General features: G+C 35.2%; 1 pseudogene; it reads left to right on the forward strand.

Annotated features, from left to right (window-relative positions):
• Positions 1 to 4,463: 4,463 nt before the first annotated feature.
• LOC128158310 (uncharacterized) lies at positions 4,464 to 5,189 on the forward strand (annotated as a pseudogene).
• The last annotated feature ends 3,089 nt before the right edge of the window (positions 5,190 to 8,278 follow it).

Here is an 8,278-nt window from a genome sequence, read left to right on the forward strand (position 1 = left end):
AGGCTCTGTTGTCAAAAAAATCAACTATGTAAAGTACTGGTACTCATACGAAACTCGCAAGATTCAGAGCGACCGTTGTACATGTGCGATGTAAATGCATTGAATATGCGATATACCTTGCGTCTATATGCGACTTTTGTACAATGAAAGCGAGTGTTGTAAGATATGTGATAGGATCGCACGAAAGACAAAATGGTCGGACGATTGAATGTGTGCCTATGCGATGGGACAAGGGCGCTTGTGCGTTTAATCGTACAAATCAGAGGGAGTATTAATACCGCCCGTTTCCGCGACGGTATCCGTAGCAGAATGCAAGAGAAGATATCATCCAAGAAGATGACAAAAGCAACAGCCAAAAGCAAGGCCAATTTTGAAATCTGAAACAAATATTCTTATTAGTTCACTGTATAAGGGGTAACTGGACGTTTCGCTCCTATGGACGTTTCGCTCCTAAATACCTTTCGCGCTGAGACGTTTCGCACCTTTATTATTTATTATAATTTAATTAAATTTGACTTTATTGAATTAACTTTAAAATTTATTGAAATATGATTATGCTTCTTTGTTCTTGCTATTATTCTGACAGCTGTATTTTGAATTCTCTGTAGCTTTGACAAGGCGCTGGAGCTCAACCCATACAGCAATGCATTTCCATAATCAAGCCTTGATGTGGCAAGGGAGCACACCAACGTTTTGCAAACATTTTCCGAAATGAGTTTACGAATTCGACCAATATTTCGAAGTTGGTAGAAACACTGTTTAGAAATAGAACTTATTTGGTCATCTAAAGTCAGCGTCCGGTCAAAGAGCACCCCAAGGTTTCTAACGCAGGAAGTTGCATCAATAATCTGACCGTCAGAGTTTATTTTGCAGTTTTCAAATGCACCAAGTCTGTTTTTAGGAGAAAAAATAATAAGTTCTGTTTTGTCTTGATTTAATTTAAGCATATTGGTCTTCACCCAATCACTGATATCTGAAAGGCATGCCTGAAGTCTACGTGTTATTGTGTCACGGATGGTTGATATTTTCCCGATGAAAAATCTTCCAAATTCGTTTGCCATTTCCTCCTTGTTGTCACGTGTGGGGAAAATTGGACCACAGTCTTTGTCTTAGAGATTGTTTGTTATTTTATAAAGTTGTTTCTGGTCAGTACCGATCTCTGCGATCTTTTCAGAGAAGTATTTCTCTTTGGCCGACAGTAGCAATCTGCACGATTCTAAAGATTTGCTCTTGAAGATTTCTTTTGAAAAAACAAGTCCAGTTTCTCGCTTGAGTCTCTCTGCTCGACATTTTGTCCAATGATGTTAAGTCATTTCTAAATTTTGATATATCGATCTTACGGAGTTTGCGGAAAGTTATGGTTTTGCGTTCTGTTTGTTTGCATTTTGTTTTGCAATTTTGTTTGCAATGTACACGTAAATCAATCATGATTCAAAAAATTGTGACTTATAATTTTCCCTTCAAGTTTTTTACTTTGAAATAATCTAAATGAAAATGTTCTAAAGTCTCCTTTATTTCCAATCTTTAAAACAAAGCTTAAAATATTGAGAGTAACAATTCTTGTAGATATTTCAGTGTTAGTGAATTAATATTTTTATTCAAAAATTATTGTTATTTGTATTCGTCGAAGATAGTAAATGTATAACTAATAGACAATTGGTTTTCGGGAGTAGTATTTTTTAATATACTTTTCTCTTAAACTACGAGGTGATGGACAAATTATTAAAAAATGGAATTCATTTTCAATCCCATTTAAGTTACAAATCTCCCGTTAAATTATTATACCTCCTTGTTTCAATCTTTGTAGTACATGTTGGACTCTCTCTTCCTTTATACCAGATCAACCCTCTGCTGCTGAGGGAAGTAGAATTAGTGAAAACGAGGATCGCCGCATGTGACCTGAAGAGGAACGTGAGACAGCAAGTGACCACCACGCAGAGGAAGATTGAAGAAGCTGCAGCCAGGTACATGGAGGACAACATCACAGCGTCCCATTTCCTCAATGTCTGCGGATCTATCTACGCTGGTGTGTTCGATGTTTGAGGGATTCGTGTGATGTGATGTATCGTAATTCATCATATAAAAATTTATAACTATATATATAATCCGATGTTAAAATATATATATGTATAAATAATTATATATTAGACTAATTTAATTAGCCAATGGTGTTAAAACTTATTTGGAGGCTCTCCATGTTAACATCAATTTACTGTTACCACATAATTAAAAGCTGCAAAACATCTAGATCAAGCAATCATAGTTAAGTGTCTCATCAAATTTCTAATTACCCTAAGGTGTTATAACTCGTTTGGAGGCTCTCCATGCTGATATCAATTTACTGTATAAGGGAACTATTCACCCCGTTTTATTTTCGCTAATTTGACTTGGCGAATTCCAATGTCTAACATTATCTCTCTTTTACCACCACATTGCTCGTGCGAATTCAAGACGAGGCAAAACCGTATTTAGAAGCGAAATATCGAAAATAACCCTGTATTTAGTAGCCTATGTACATGTAATAGTGGCAAGCATGGAAACTGAAACCGATAAATCTTGCAATGATAGTTAAACGTTGCTAATGATAGTTAAACGTTGCTAATGATAGTTAAAAGTTTCTAATGATAGTTAAAAGTTGCAAGATTCCATGACACACGTTGAGCAACAGTTTCATGGTCGGACAACACAGGCATTTTAAAAATTAAAAACAATTTACATAACATTGGGGTAAATCCGTAAGTTTTCCATGCATAATTAAAATCGGTAATTATATTCTTTACCAATTTTTACGTAAATTATTCTAAAATTGATTTGATCTTTCACCTTGGCCAAGCTGTTGTTTTACATGAATTGAAAATAACTAACTCAGTTGTTTATGCGTAGCAGGGAGAGTCTCCAAACAAATGATTTATAAATATCACCTACTTTAAACGAAGCTTTTAATCCGTTAACTTTTTTATTCTGATTAATATGAATAACAAGTTGCTGTCCTTTAAAAAAGGACTACAATACGTGGACCATTTGCATGTGTTTCCAACGAAAACGTGAAAGCCTTAAGATTATCAGAGATTCCACTGACTCTAGCCCTCTGCTTTTAACCACTAAATTTGTACGTTGTATAAAATAATTACGTATACATGTATGTATAGCCCTGCCTTTTTATCTCAAGGATTCATACTTCTGAAATAATTATGATCTATCTATGAATGAAGTTTGCATGTGTAGTATCAGGCATTTGGTGAATTCTACTATTTGCGCACACATTACGATTCGCACTACTTTGTTAACTATGCAGTGACAGCTTTGTGTAAATTAAAAATTTCATATTTTGATGCATTTTTCTTGAGATTTAAACTTTTATAGTGACATAATTATTCAATCATACTTAAATGCTTAAAAAAATTAATCGGGAAGTTCTCTAGCCTCGCCTACTATAAATGTAAAGTAAAGTTACATGTGTATTCGGAAAACAACAAAACATTGCAAATTATGCTATTTGATGCATGTTGTAGTTTCGGCATAACATTAACTTATTTCATAATACTGATTGTTCATATCACATGCCAATCATTTCTTTAAAAGGAATATTTTGTTTACCGACAACTTTACAATTTCAGCGCCTCTGAACTTTTGTGTGCATATGGCACGGAATCCCGATCCCGATTCAGATAAACGTGTGCTAGCCTGGTTCCCTGAGCTACCCATTACCCACGGGAACCAGACTAGCTCATGCGCAGGCTGAATTTTCCCCATAGCATCCGGTTTAACCTCGCTTATATATTTTCTGCGTGGACCTCAGGGTCCACGCAAATATTCTGTATGTCTAGCATTACCAGAAGCATTTTTGTATAGAAAACAAGCTGTCTTAATACTGTTTCACTATAAATCACTTTTAAATGTACGATGCATTCCCCGAAAACTTGCTAATGGAATGCAGTTAGTGACGTCAAAGTTGTTTACGACACCATCTCATGAAGAACAGACAAGTGACTTTCTGCATATCGCTCGACGCTGTAAAATTAATCAGGAAACTAAACATAGTCGCATAAAATCTTACGAACCATTTAAATTGATAATTAAATAAAATACCCAATCCACTCATGATAGCATACTTCAAGTTTTTATTGTGCTTATACAAAGACAAAATTAATGAACATCATATCAAACCTACTACTGATGTTTGTTACAATGTAGCAAGGAATCCAGATACTGTACATCGTTTCAAGCCTTTCCTTTGTTTTAATAGCAGTTAAGGATGAGCACATAGAGATGCGAAGGAATTGGGGTATACAATGATACACCCCGAAAAAAATGAGGGTACTGGTATAATGAGACGTCCTTATTTTTATTAAAAAAGGGGGAAAATGAGGTGTTATAGGCCATCCCTAATGAAATACAGTATAATACACCATTTTACAATCACCACTAAACCTGACAACCCCTGGTTAAGATTTATTGGTGCAATGTGTAAGAAAGAATTCTTGTGTTGGGATAATGGTATTGATTTGAATGAACATTTATGGGAGTACACAGACCATGACGAAATATCTGGTGTTTAGCTATCCAAAGAAAAGCACCATTTCCCCGACTGCAAGAAGATCCTTAAATAAATTTCTGGTTTTCGAAGACCAAGCGGCATACGAAAAGTGAAATAAAAGGTATTATCACCAAACTTAAAAAAACGATTTTTATATGACCCCGAGATTCGACAACGTTTGTTTAATTTGTAATATTTTAGCGGGATATGATTATTTATTACATTTATTACACATTTAATTCATTGTTTCGTTGCGAGTGACCACAGAGTCAGAGAGCAAGCAACTCTATGTACCAGGGCAGAAAACAACAGATTTCCTTCGTTCTCAACAATGCAGGTTCCCAAACACTGTAAAGAGTAGAAGAAAGTCCAATGCGGAACTTATTCGCGGAAAGTGTGATTGTAAGGTTGCCCAGGTTTTGTAGCAAAACCCAGTTCTTGAGGCAACCTTTGGTGAGACAGCTAAAAGACATCTTCAGCTTTTATTTGTTTGATGCTCATGCAAGGAAACTGATTTAAACCAAGTCTCATTCCTTGAGATTATCCGAATGTGTAGAGACAGAGTGTGTATTATTGTTTTTTGAATGGATTGGAGAAGAGAGAAGACAAAATCCACTTCCTGCAGGAGTATAACCTTAAGTAACCGACTTAAAATCTTGGACATCTTCTTATCCTTTACAAATAAATAGGACAACATCCAAGACACATGCTGACCAGATATCGAACCTAGCCTGCAAATGTTCTTATATATCTTCGGATTCATTGTGGCCAATCTGCAGAAAAGGACCTGGTACCTGCGAATGACTTCAGCGTTGTTGAAAAAACTGTCTTGCAAAACATAGAATTCAAGTTTTGTGGAAAAGTTTGACGCTTGGTTGAAGAACAACAGAGAGGCCTTATGATACTGACAATTTATATTAGCTGACGCGGGAGCTGGAAATCATCATCTGAAGAACTCCGAACTATACCACATGCAGTGCGAGTCGTTGTACGTTGCAAAGTTAAGGAGTCCATGATGGTGTCTTTTAAGGTGAATCATTATACGCAGCAACTGTTTGATAGAAAATTAAGATAGACTGCCACTCACTGTTAGAGTACATACATCAAATTTGTGTATTTTTGTAGGGGTTGGCCACTGCAAAGAGTTCCCCGCAACAACCTTGGTGGAAGGACCAGTAAACAAGAGAGACAGTCTACGCCAGGCACTGAGGTCGAAGAACAACAATTGATTCCCGTTTACAGTACTTGCTGACTGTGTTGTTGAAAAACGTTTCATATAAGTCATCAAATCTTACTGTTTAATATTTCTTTTATGGTCGTGCATTTAATTTTCTCATAAATGAACTGCTCAAGATATGCGATACATTAAGCACTTTATAATCAATCTATGGATGGAGTTCTTCATGCTTACAGCAATTATTTATTACTTTGTCATCATAATTATTGATTTATAACAGGCTGAAGTTATTTTCAGGTCTTCATTTCTTTAAAAGACAAAGAGAAATTGATTCATTCAATAAAAATAAGATTAATTAAATCATCTATCTTATCATGAAAGTCACAACACAAAATATGTTTCTGTTTAAATAGCAATATAGTAAACTTGACCCCGCTAAATACATGTATTTTAGTTTTTATGTCAGGAAAATTAAGGGTGTTGCTAAAACGCCGAACGGAACGGAACGAAAAACGGAAAAATATTATGACATTTATCGCCTAAATATTGTATAGATTGGACAAAAACTTTTACAGTATAACATTTATTCATATTTTATAAATGATTATTTTCAAAAGGTTGCGTAATTATTTGATAACATTTCTACGAATGTCTATCAACTAAATCATTGCTTAATAAAGTACGAAACGGAGAAATGAAATGTAAACACATTGTGATTAAATATGCTTTTAAAATTAACTTTTTTGATTACTTTCCTGTTGTAATATTTGGCGTATTCGACTGGTAACTTTTTGATGAGTAAAAATAGGCTCCGCCCACATGCGCAGCGATCAGAATTTTCTCATCAGTCTAGTGCCAGTCGAATGTATTATATGAGAAATGCGTAAAAATTACGTTAAAGTACCGGGCGAATGAAATGAGAACGAAATAAAATCACTTCCGGTTGAGAAATGGAAAACAGAAAATATATAGCACAAGTGGCTTTTTTATCAGTCTTCTTTGATGACAGCAGTGACAGTGATGATAGTGAGGAAGATGATCTTGTTGTATATCCACTGCCATTGGCTTCATAAGTATAAATGCAATTTAGCTTATAACAGTATAAACTTAAACAGATAAGAGGTAGAAACTACATAAATGTCTCTAATTACAAAACGTAGATTTAACGAACTTAATAGGAAATTCCCTATGACAAATGAAAGGTATATAATCAACTTGTTGGTTAATAGTATCATAGAGTAAACGTATTTTCAACCCGGGTTAACCTTAGGGTCCTGCTCCTTGTGTAATGGTGTATAAAAGATGCACACACCCCTTCCCGAACGCACACGCCTAATAACAAGTGAACGTGAATTGCATGTCTGTGAATCGATAAATAACAACAGTGGTTCGAAAACGGTGGGGTGTAATCTCTTGTTTATGGGTCTCCTTTTATTTTGATAATGACCACCGCGCTCACACAAACAATGAAAATAATAATTTAACATAAGCCCCCCCCCCCCCTCCCCCCAATCATTCTACAACAGTTTTTAAACATTTTATTCCTTGTTGTAGGTCATCATTAAAATGGCAAAATATACCTAGAGAAAGACACAGACAAAAGAAATATACCAGAAACGTTGTTTCCCACTTTCACCTAGATGAATTTAAGACTTTTTTTTAGAGTCGACAGAGTGAGTGTTCAAGGTCTGAAAGAGAAAATTCTTCAATATGCACCCAACAGAATATATCGGGCATTTTATGTCGTACATCTACAGGAGGTTCAGCCCAGACTCCACTTGAGGACCGCTTACTGATGTTTCTATGGTATATGGCCAGCTTGGACAAGTAATTTGAAAAATAGTGTAGGGCAGTTGGGTGAAGCGTTTGGTTGTGTTTTTCATGACTTTGAAACTTGTTTGGGATTTTATACTTATTTTTAAAAATTTAGACATGATGTACCTCATCCACATTGAATATTTAGTGATCCATACCATTTTAAAAGTTTATTAATAGCATTATTGATATCAATAACGTGACCGCCGAACAACATCCACTTTCATTGTTACGAGGTTTTTCTGCAACATCTGTTTGCTACCGTTTTCGTCTCGCTATTTTAAAGATAATTCATTGAAAACGGAATCATTTCATTAGATCACCAACGCTCTAGATGTACTTCTCCTTAAAATTCTTCTAATATCGGCGTTCGTTTACCGATGTGATTGTAAATTCCTGCAACTTCATCCAAACAGAGAGCTGGATATGTTGTTCAGTTTGATAAACTGGGAAAAGTGGTCAAACCATATAATGTAAATTGTAAGAAAATCATACATTTAAAAAAAAAATTGAATATGGAGAACAGTTTTAACATTATTAAAAAATACATGAAGTATATCGTTTTAAGCTTGTTGAACACATCTATAAAGTAAATAACATTTTCCGTAACCCGTTCCTTTTTCCGTTCAGTTTTCCGTTGCGCGTTTTGGCAACACCCGGAAAATTAACGGTACATGTATTAAGCGGTTTATCATCGAGCATGGATATTGCTAAAATTAACTATAACTAGCGGGAAAAATTGCATGACT

This window comes from Crassostrea angulata, chromosome 8 (assembly GCF_025612915.1).
Source record: "Crassostrea angulata isolate pt1a10 chromosome 8, ASM2561291v2, whole genome shotgun sequence".
NCBI classification, from domain to species: domain Eukaryota; kingdom Metazoa; phylum Mollusca; class Bivalvia; order Ostreida; family Ostreidae; genus Magallana; species Magallana angulata.